The sequence below is a fragment of the Syngnathus leptorhynchus genome, unplaced genomic scaffold (genome assembly GCF_054491065.1).
Source record: "Syngnathus leptorhynchus isolate UIUO unplaced genomic scaffold, UIUO_Slep HiC_scaffold_539, whole genome shotgun sequence".
In the NCBI taxonomy this organism is placed as follows: Eukaryota; Metazoa; Chordata; class Actinopteri; order Syngnathiformes; family Syngnathidae; genus Syngnathus; species Syngnathus leptorhynchus.
Genome location: NW_028232446.1, coordinates 15,001 through 25,548, shown reverse-complemented (window position 1 = coordinate 25,548; position 10,548 = coordinate 15,001).

Here is a 10,548-nt window from a genome sequence, read left to right as displayed (position 1 = left end):
TAGAAACTTTTTGCCAAGTTGGCTGTGAGCTCCAGGAGGAGACCGTCATTTTTCGTCATTCGAGGCCGACTGCGGCACCGGCGCTGAGCGGACGCCAAAGCTCGGCAGGGCCGTGGGCACTTTGCCACTTTTTCGCCACAATTGGCTGTGAGCTCCAGGAGGAGACCGTTATTTTTCGTCATTCTAGGCCGGTTGCAGAACCGGCGCGGCTCGGATGCACGAGCCCGCAGAGCCGTGGGCACTTAGAAAAATTTCAGAGAGGCGACACTTTGCCATTTTTTCAGAGAGGTGACACTTAGTCGTTTTTTCGAAAGTTGACACTTAGCCGTTTTTTCGAAAGTTGACACTTAGTCGTTTTTTCGAAAGTTGACACTTAGTCGTTTTTTCGCCAAAGTGCCCACCTCCAGCGCGTGCCACGGCGCTTTCCAGGTCTTCTATCCGACCTTGTGCTGTCGAGGACGGCGTGTCCGACGCCGTGGGGAGACCAGCACCATCTCCTCCATACTCGTAAACGAGGTGCTTTGGAAAACGGGGGGAAAGTCGATGAGTACACTGACTACTGGGACCATTTCATTGTACTCTGGCGCACCTGAAGACCAAAAAAGGTACTGCACCTTAGCCCGGGTACCTCACCCCCTGGTACCTCGAGGTGAGCTCCAGGGAGAGAGGCTGATTTTTTGCTTTTTGAGGCCGACCACCGAACCGGCGCGGGGCGGACTCACAAGCCCCGCAGAGCCGTGGGCACTTAGTCGTTTTTTCGAAAGTTGACACTTAGTCGTTTTTTCGCCGATTTTGCTGGGACCTCCAGGCGAGGACCGGCGTTTTTCGTCTTCCGGGTCCGACCCGGGAACCAGCGCCGAGCGGACACATTCGCTCGCTAGTGCCGTTGGCACTTAGAAAATTTTTCGTTTGTCATGAGCTCCGGGCGGAGACCGGCGTTTTTCGTCTTCCGGGTCCGACCCGGGAACCAGCGCCGAGCGGACACATTCGCTCGCAAGTGCCGTTGGCACTTAGAAAATTTTTCGTTTGTCATGAGCTCCGGGCGGAGAGCGGCGTTTTTCGTCTTCCGGGTTCGACCCGGGAACCAGCGCCGAGCGGACACATTCGCTCGCTAGTGCCGTTGGCACTTAGAAAATGTTTCGTTTGTCATGAGCTCCGGGCGGAGAGCGGCGTTTTTCGTCTTCCGGGTTCGACCCGGGAACCAGCGCCGAGCGGACACATTCGCTCGCTAGTGCCGTTGGCACTTAGAAAATTTTTCGTTTGTCATGAGCTCCGGGCGGAGAGCGGCGTTTTTCGTCTTCCGGGTTCGACCCGGGAACCAGCGCCGAGCGGACACATTCGCTCGCTAGTGCCGTTGGCACTTAGAAAATTTTTCGTTTGTCATGAGCTCCGGGCGGAGAGCGGCGTTTTTCGTCTTCCGGGTTCGACCCGGGAACCAGCGCCGAGCGGACACATTCGCTCGCTAGTGCCGTTGGCACTTAGAAAATTTTTCGTTTGTCATGAGCTCCGGGCGGAGACCGGCATTTTTCGTCATTCGAGGCCGACGGGGGAACCAGCCGGAGCGGACACGTTTGCTCGGAAGAGCCGTTGGCACTTAGAAAAAATTCCGTGTCTCGTGAGCTCCAGGGGGGACAGGCTGGTTTTATTCATCCGTAGCCGACATGGGAACCAGCGCGGAGCGGATTGGTGTTGCGCTGCCATATACCTCATCTCTCTCAAGAGTCCCCCCCTTATACGTGCCGATGGTGTTTTGGAAAACGGGGGGTAACTGGATGAGTACACTGACTAGTGGGACCAAGTACACTAATAGCCCCTGGTACCTAAAATGGAAGTATAGAGGCCGACTTTCGGGCAAGATCACGCCGGGTTAGGCTTCCAGGACCTCGGCTAAGCAATTTTAACGGGTTGCCCGGTTCTTTTTTGAACCAGCCCGGTTCTTTTTTTTTATCCAGCCCGGTTCTTTTTACACTTCCAGCTGGAGCTCGGGAGCGGCTTTTTGCACAAGATCACGCCGTGTTAGGCTTCCAGGACCTCAGCTAAGCAATTTTAACGGGTCGCCCGGTTCTTTTTTGATCCAGCCCGGTTCTTTTTTTTATCCAGCCTGGTTCTTTTTACACTTCCAGCTGGAGCTCGGGAGCGGCTTTTTGCACAAGAACACGCCGTGTTAGGCTTCCAGGACCTCGGCTAAGCAATTTTAACGGGTCGCCCGGTTCTTTTTTGATCCAGCCCGGTTCTTTTTTTTATCCAGCCTGGTTCTTTTTACACTTCCAGCTGGAGCTCGGGAGCGGCTTTTTGCACAAGAACACGCCGTGTTAGGCTTCCAGGACCTCGGCTAAGCAATTTTAACGGGTCGCCCGGTTCTTTTTTGATCCAGCCCGGTTCTTTTTTTTATCCAGCCTGGTTCTTTTTACACTTCCAGCTGGAGCTCGGGAGCGGCTTTTTGCACAAGATCACGCCGTGTTAGGCTTCCAGGACCTCGGCTAAGCAATTTTAACGGGTCGCCCGGTTCTTTTTTGATCCAGCCCGGTTCTTTTTTTTATCCAGCCTGGTTCTTTTTACACTTCCAGCTGGAGCTCGGGAGCGGCTTTTTGCACAAGATCACGCCGTGTTAGGCTTCCAGGACCTCGGCTAAGCAATTTTAACGGGTCGCCCGGTTCTTTTTTTTTATCCAGCCCGGTTCTTTTTTTATCCAGCCCGGTTCTTTTTACACTTCCAGCTGGAGCTCGGGAGCGGCTTTTTGCACAAGATCACGCCGTGTTAGGCTTCCAGGACCTCGGCTAAGCAATTTTAACGGGTTGCCCGGTTCTTTTTTGAACCAGCCCGGTTCTTTTTTTTATCCAGCCTGGTTCTTTTTACACTTCCAGCTGGAGCTCGGGAGCGGCTTTTTGCACAAGAACACGCCGTGTTAGGCTTCCAGGACCTCGGCTAAGCAATTTTAACGGGTCGCCCGGTTCTTTTTTGATCCAGCCCGGTTCTTTTTTTTATCCAGCCTGGTTCTTTTTACACTTCCAGCTGGAGCTCGGGAGCGGCTTTTTGCACAAGAACACGCCGTGTTAGGCTTCCAGGACCTCGGCTAAGCAATTTTAACGGGTTGCCCGGTTCTTTTTTGAACCAGCCCGGTTCTTTTTTTTATCCAGCCTGGTTCTTTTTACACTTCCAGCTGGAGCTCGGGAGCGGCTTTTTGCACAAGAACACGCCGTGTTAGGCTTCCAGGACCTCGGCTAAGCAATTTTAACGGGTCGCCCGGTTCTTTTTTGATCCAGCCCGGTTCTTTTTTTTATCCAGCCTGGTTCTTTTTACACTTCCAGCTGGAGCTCGGGAGCGGCTTTTTGCACAAGATCACGCCGTGTTAGGCTTCCAGGACCTCGGCTAAGCAATTTTAACGGGTCGCCCGGTTCTTTTTTTTATCCAGCCCGGTTCTTTTTTTATCCAGCCCGGTTCTTTTTACACTTCCAGCTGGAGCTCGGGAGCGGCTTTTTGCACAAGATCACGCCGTGTTAGGCTTCCAGGACCTCGGCTAAGCAATTTTAACGGGTCGCCCGGTTCTTTTTTGATCCAGCCCGGTTCTTTTTTTTATCCAGCCTGGTTCTTTTTACACTTCCAGCTGGAGCTCGGGAGCGGCTTTTTGCACAAGAACACGCCGTGTTAGGCTTCCAGGACCTCGGCTAAGCAATTTTAACGGGTCGCCCGGTTCTTTTTTTTATCCAGCCCGGTTCTTTTTTTATCCAGCCCGGTTCTTTTTACACTTCCAGCTGGAGCTCGGGAGCGGCTTTTTGCACAAGATCACGCCGTGTTAGGCTTCCAGGACCTCGGCTAAGCAATTTTAACGGGTCGCCCGGTTCTTTTTTGATCCAGCCCGGTTCTTTTTTTTATCCAGCCTGGTTCTTTTTACACTTCCAGCTGGAGCTCGGGAGCGGCTTTTTGCACAAGAACACGCCGTGTTAGGCTTCCAGGACCTCGGCTAAGCAATTTTAACGGGTCGCCCGGTTCTTTTTTTTATCCAGCCCGGTTCTTTTTTTATCCAGCCCGGTTCTTTTTACACTTCCAGCTGGAGCTCGGGAGCGGCTTTTTGCACAAGATCACGCCGTGTTAGGCTTCCAGGACCTCGGCTAAGCAATTTTAACGGGTCGCCCGGTTCTTTTTTGATCCAGCCCGGTTCTTTTTTTTATCCAGCCCGGTTCTTTTTACACTTCCAGCTGGAGCTTGGGAGCGGCTTTTTGCACAAGAACACGCCGTGTTAGGCTTCCAGGACCTCGGCTAAGCAATTTTAACGGGTCGCCCGGTTCTTTTTTGATCCAGCCCGGTTCTTTTTTTATCCAGCCCGGTTCTTTTTACACTTCCAGCTGGAGCTCGGGAGCGGCTTTTTGCACAAGATCACGCCGGGTTAGGCTTCCAGGACCTCGGCTAAGCAATTTTAACGGGTCGCCCGGTTCTTTTTTGATCCAGCCCGGTTCTTTTTTTATCCAGCCCGGTTCTTTTTACACTTCCAGCTGGAGCTCGGGAGCGGTTTTTTGCACAAGATCACGCCGTGTTAGGCTTCCAGGACCTCGGCTAAGCAATTTTAACGGGTCGCCCGGTTCTTTTTTGATCCAGCCCGGTTCTTTTTTTTATCCAGCCCGGTTCTTTTCACACTTCCAGCTGGAGCTCGGCAGCGGCTATTTGCACAAGATCACGCCGGGTTAGGCTTCCAGGACCTCGGCTAAGCAATTTTAACGGGTCGCCCGGTTCTTTTTTGATCCAGCCCGGTTCTTTTTTTATCCAGCCCGGTTCTTTTTACACTTCCAGCTGGAGCTCGGGAGCGGCTTTTTGCACAAGATCACGCCGTGTTAGGCTTCCAGGACCTCGGCTAAGCAATTTTAACGGGTCGCCCGGTTCTTTTTTGATCCAGCCCGGTTCTTTTTTTATCCAGCCCGGTTCTTTTTACACTTCCAGCTGGAGCTCGGGAGCGGTTTTTTGCACAAGATCACGCCGTGTTAGGCTTCCAGGACCTCGGCTAAGCAATTTTAACGGGCCGCCCGGTTCTTTTTTGATCCAGCCCGGTTCTTTTTTGATCCAGCCCGGTTCTTTTTCCACTTCCAGCTGGAGCTCAGCAGCGGCTTTTTGCACAAGATCACGCCGGGTTAGGCTTCCAGGACCTCGGCTAAGCAATTTTAACGGGTCGCCCGGTTCTTTTTTGATCCAGCCCGGTTCTTTTTTTATCCAGCCCGGTTCTTTTTACACTTCCAGCTGGAGCTCGGGAGCGGTTTTTTGCACAAGATCACGCCGTGTTAGGCTTCCAGGACCTCGGCTAAGCAATTTTAACGGGCCGCCCGGTTCTTTTTTGATCCAGCCCGGTTCTTTTTTGATCCAGCCCGGTTCTTTTTCCACTTCCAGCTGGAGCTCAGCAGCGGCTTTTTGCACAAGATCACGCCGGGTTAGGCTTCCAGGACCTCGGCTAAGCACTTCTAACGGGTCGCCCGGTTCTTTTTTTGAACCAGCCCGGTTCTTTTTACACTTCCAGCTGGAGCTCAGCAGCGGCTTTTTGCACAAGATCACGCCGGGTTAGGGTTCCAGGACCTCGGCTAAGCAATTTTAACGGGCCGCCCGGTTCTTTTTTTGATCCAGCCCGGTTCTTTTTACACTTCCAGCTGGAGCTCAGCAGCGGCTTTTTGCACAAGATCACGCCGGGTTAGGCTTCCAGGACCTCGCCTAAGCACTTCTAACGGGCCCTGGTCCACCCCTGCCAGCGCATTTCAAAACTTGGCATTAATTTCGACCTAAGAGACGAAGTCTGATTTTTTTCTACCACTTGGGCGGCCTTTTTGCACCCAGAACACCCGCACCGGCACCATAAATTCGAAGGGTGCCGAGTGCGTCGGCGCAGATTCTGCGACGGAGTGACACTTCCCTCTTGTGGACATTCGGCGGTAGGTGAAATGCGCACTCGGTCTTCTCTTTTCTTTTCCTTCCAGTGAAACTTTGGCAACATTCTGCGAGCTGCTGGCTTCCAGAACCTCGGCCAAGCAGGTGGAGGATTTTTTTCCACTTCCAGCTGGAGGTGAGGAGGGACTTTTTGGGCAAGATCACGCCGACTTAGCAAGCAAGGTGGAAGTGCCAGCATGCTCCGTGGCTGGAAGTGTGGATGTGCCAGCACCCTCCCTGCCTATGGAAGTGTGGAGCTCCAGCACCCTCCCTGCCTATGGAAGTGTGGAGCTCCAGCACCCTCCCTGCCTATGGAAGTGTGGAGCTCCAGCACCCTCCCTGCCTATGGAAGTGTGGAGCTCCAGCACCCTCCCTGCCTATGGAAGTGTGGAGCTCCAGCACCCTCCCTGCCTATGGAAGTGTGGAGCTCCAGCACCCTCCCTGCCTATGGAAGTGTGGAGCTCCAGCACCCTCCCTGCCTATGGAAGTGTGGAGCTCCAGCACCCTCCCTGCCTATGGAAGTGTGGAGCTCCAGCACCCTCCCTGCCTATGGAAGTGTGGAGCTCCAGCACCCTCCCTGCCTATGGAAGTGTGGAGCTCCAGCACCCTCCCTGCCTATGGAAGTGTGGAGCTCCAGCACCCTCCCTGCCTATGGAAGTGTGGAGCTCCAGCACCCTCCCTGCCTATGGAAGTGTGGAGCTCCAGCACCCTCCCTGCCTATGGAAGTGTGGAGCTCCAGCACCCTCCCTGCCTATGGAAGTGTGGAGCTCCAGCACCCTCCCTGCCTATGGAAGTGTGGAGCTCCAGCACCCTCCCTGCCTATGGAAGTGTGGAGCTCCAGCACCCTCCCTGCCTATGGAAGTGTGGAGCTCCAGCACCCTCCCTGCCTATGGAAGTGTGGAGCTCCAGCACCCTCCCTGCCTATGGAAGTGTGGAGCTCCAGCACCCTCCCTGCCTATGGAAGTGTGGAGCTCCAGCACCCTCCCTGCCTATGGAAGTGTGGAGCTCCAGCACCCTCCCTGCCTATGGAAGTGTGGAGCTCCAGCACCCTCCCTGCCTATGGAAGTGTGGAGCTCCAGCACCCTCCCTGCCTATGGAAGTGTGGAGCTCCAGCACCCTCCCTGCCTATGGAAGTGTGGAGCTCCAGCACCCTCCCTGCCTATGGAAGTGTGGAGCTCCAGCACCCTCCCTGCCTATGGAAGTGTGGAGCTCCAGCACCCTCCCTGCCTATGGAAGTGTGGAGCTCCAGCACCCTCCCTGCCTATGGAAGTGTGGAGCTCCAGCACCCTCCCTGCCTATGGAAGTGTGGAGCTCCAGCACCCTCCCTGCCTATGGAAGTGTGGAGCTCCAGCACCCTCCCTGCCTATGGAAGTGTGGAGCTCCAGCACCCTCCCTGCCTATGGAAGTGTGGAGCTCCAGCACCCTCCCTGCCTATGGAAGTGTGGAGCTCCAGCACCCTCCCTGCCTATGGAAGTGTGGAGCTCCAGCACCCTCCCTGCCTATGGAAGTGTGGAGCTCCAGCACCCTCCCTGCCTATGGAAGTGTGGAGCTCCAGCACCCTCCCTGCCTATGGAAGTGTGGAGCTCCAGCACCCTCCCTGCCTATGGAAGTGTGGAGCTCCAGCACCCTCCCTGCCTATGGAAGTGTGGAGCTCCAGCACCCTCCCTGCCTATGGAAGTGTGGAGCTCCAGCACCCTCCCTGCCTATGGAAGTGTGGAGCTCCAGCACCCTCCCTGCCTATGGAAGTGTGGAGCTCCAGCACCCTCCCTGCCTATGGAAGTGTGGAGCTCCAGCACCCTCCCTGCCTATGGAAGTGTGGAGCTCCAGCACCCTCCCTGCCTATGGAAGTGTGGAGCTCCAGCACCCTCCCTGCCTATGGAAGTGTGGAGCTCCAGCACCCTCCCTGCCTATGGAAGTGTGGAGCTCCAGCACCCTCCCTGCCTATGGAAGTGTGGAGCTCCAGCACCCTCCCTGCCTATGGAAGTGTGGAGCTCCAGCACCCTCCCTGCCTATGGAAGTGTGGAGCTCCAGCACCCTCCCTGCCTATGGAAGTGTGGAGCTCCAGCACCCTCCCTGCCTATGGAAGTGTGGAGCTCCAGCACCCTCCCTGCCTATGGAAGTGTGGAGCTCCAGCACCCTCCCTGCCTATGGAAGTGTGGAGCTCCAGCACCCTCCCTGCCTATGGAAGTGTGGAGCTCCAGCACCCTCCCTGCCTATGGAAGTGTGGAGCTCCAGCACCCTCCCTGCCTATGGAAGTGTGGAGCTCCAGCACCCTCCGTGCCTATGGAAGTGTGGAGCTCCAGCACCCTCCCTGCCTATGGAAGTGTGGCGCTCCAGCACCCTCCGTGCCTGGAGCTATGGAAGTATGGAGCTCCAGCACCCTCCGTGCCTATGGAAGTGTGGAGCTCCAGCACCCTCCGTGCCTGGAGCTATGGAAGTGTGGAGCTCCAGCACCCTCCGTGCCTAGGGAAGTGTGGAGCTCCAGCACCCTCCGTGCCTATGGAAGAGCCACCTCCGCGGGCATGCTGCTCAACCACGCCGGCCCAGAGTTCCAGCCGCTCGGCTACACTCTCTCACAAGCCCCGCCTGGAGCTCCCCAGCCCGCCCCTGGTACCTCAACTACCGAGGCCAGCCGCTCGACCAGGCCGGCCCAGAGTTCCAGCCGCTCGGATAAGCTCTGTCACTCTCCCGCTAAGCAGCCACCGGTAACGGGGAAATGTCGCCGCCTTGTGGACACGCCGTTGTAAATGAATGGGCTTTCGCACTTAGTGCAATTTTCGCCAGCTCCGTGGCTGCAAGTATGGAGGTATGGAGCTATGGAGCCACCAGACAGGCTGGAGCTCTGGAGCTATGGAAGTATGGAGCTCTGGAGCTATGGAGCTATGGAGCTATGGAGCTCTGGGGCTATGGAGCTATGGAGCTATGGAGCTCTGGAGCTCTGGTGCTATGGAGCTATGGCGCTCTGGAAGTATGGAGCTATGGAGCTATGGAGCTATGGAGCTATGGAAGTCTGGAGCTATGGAAGTATGGAGCTATGGAAGTATGGAGCTATGGAGCTATGGAGCTATGGAGCTATGGAGCTATGGAGCCACCAGCCAGCACCCTCCGTGGCTGGATCAATGGAAGTGTTTTAGGTACCAGGCAGCCAAAGGGCCGAGGCCTCACGCTCGACCACGCCGGCGCAGAGTTCCAGCCGCTCGGATAAGCTCTGTCACTCACCCGCCGCGCAGCCACCGGTAACGGGGAAATGTCGCCGCCTTGTGGACACGCCGTTGTAAATGAATGGGCTTTCGCACTTAGTGCAATTTTCGCCAACTCTCTGACTGGAGCTATGGAAGTATGGAGCTATGGAGCCACCAGCCACCCAGGCTGGAGCTATGGAGCTCTGGAGCTATGGAGCTCTGGTGCTATGGAAGTATGGAGCTATGGAGCTATGGAAGTATGGCGCTATGGAGCTATGGAGCTCTGGAAGTATGGAGCTATGGAGCTCTGGAGGTATGGAGCTATGGAGCCCTGGAGCCCTGGAGCTATGGAGCCCTGGAGCCCTGGAGCTATGGAGCCCTGGAGCTATGGAGCTATGGAGCCCTGGAGCTATGGAGCCCTGGAGCTATGGAGCTATGGAGCTCTGGTGCTATGGAGCTATGGAGCTCTGGTGCTATGGAGCTATGGAGCTCTGGTGCTATGGAGCTATGGAGCTCTGGTGCTATGGAGCTATGGAGCTCTGGTGCTATGGAGCTCTGGAGCTCTGGTGCTATGGAGCTATGGAGCTCTGGTGCTATGGAGCTCTGGAGCTCTGGTGCTATGGAGCTCTGGAGCTCTGGTGCTATGGAGCTATGGAGCTCTGGTGCTATGGAGCTATGGAGCTCTGGTGCTATGGAGCTATGGAGCTCTGGTGCTATGGAGCTATGGAGCTATGGAGCCACCAGCCAGCACCCTCCGTGGCTGGATCAATGGAAGTGTTTTAGGTACCAGGCAGCCAAAGGGCCGGGGCCTCACGCTCGACCACGCCGGCGCAGAGTTCCAGCCGCTCGGATAAGCTCTGTCACTCACCCGCCGCGCAGCCACCGGTAACGGGGAAATGTCGCCGCCTGGCGGACACGCCGTTGTAAATGAATGGGCTTTCGCACTTAGTGCAATTTTAGCCAACTCCGTGGCTGCAAGTATGGAAGTATGGAGCTATGGAGCCACCAGCCAGCACCCTCCGCGGCTGGAGCTATGGAAGTATGGAGCTATGGAGCTATGGAGCTCTGGAAGTATGGAGCTATGGAGCTCTGGAGGTATGGAGCTATGGAGCCCTGGAGCCCTGGAGCTATGGAGCCCTGGAGCTATGGAGCTATGGAGCCCTGGAGCTATGGAGCCCTGGAGCTATGGAGCTATGGAGCTCTGGTGCTATGGAGCTATGGAGCTCTGGTGCTATGGAGCTATGGAGCTCTGGTGCTATGGAGCTATGGAGCTCTGGTGCTATGGAGCTATGGAGCTCTGGTGCTATGGAGCTATGGAGCTCTGGTGCTATGGAGCTATGGAGCTCTGGTGCTATGGAGCTATGGAGCTCTGGTGCTATGGAGCTATGGAGCTCTGGTGCTATGGAGCTATGGAGCTCTGGTGCTATGGAGCTATGGAGCTATGGAGCTCTGGTGCTATGGAGCT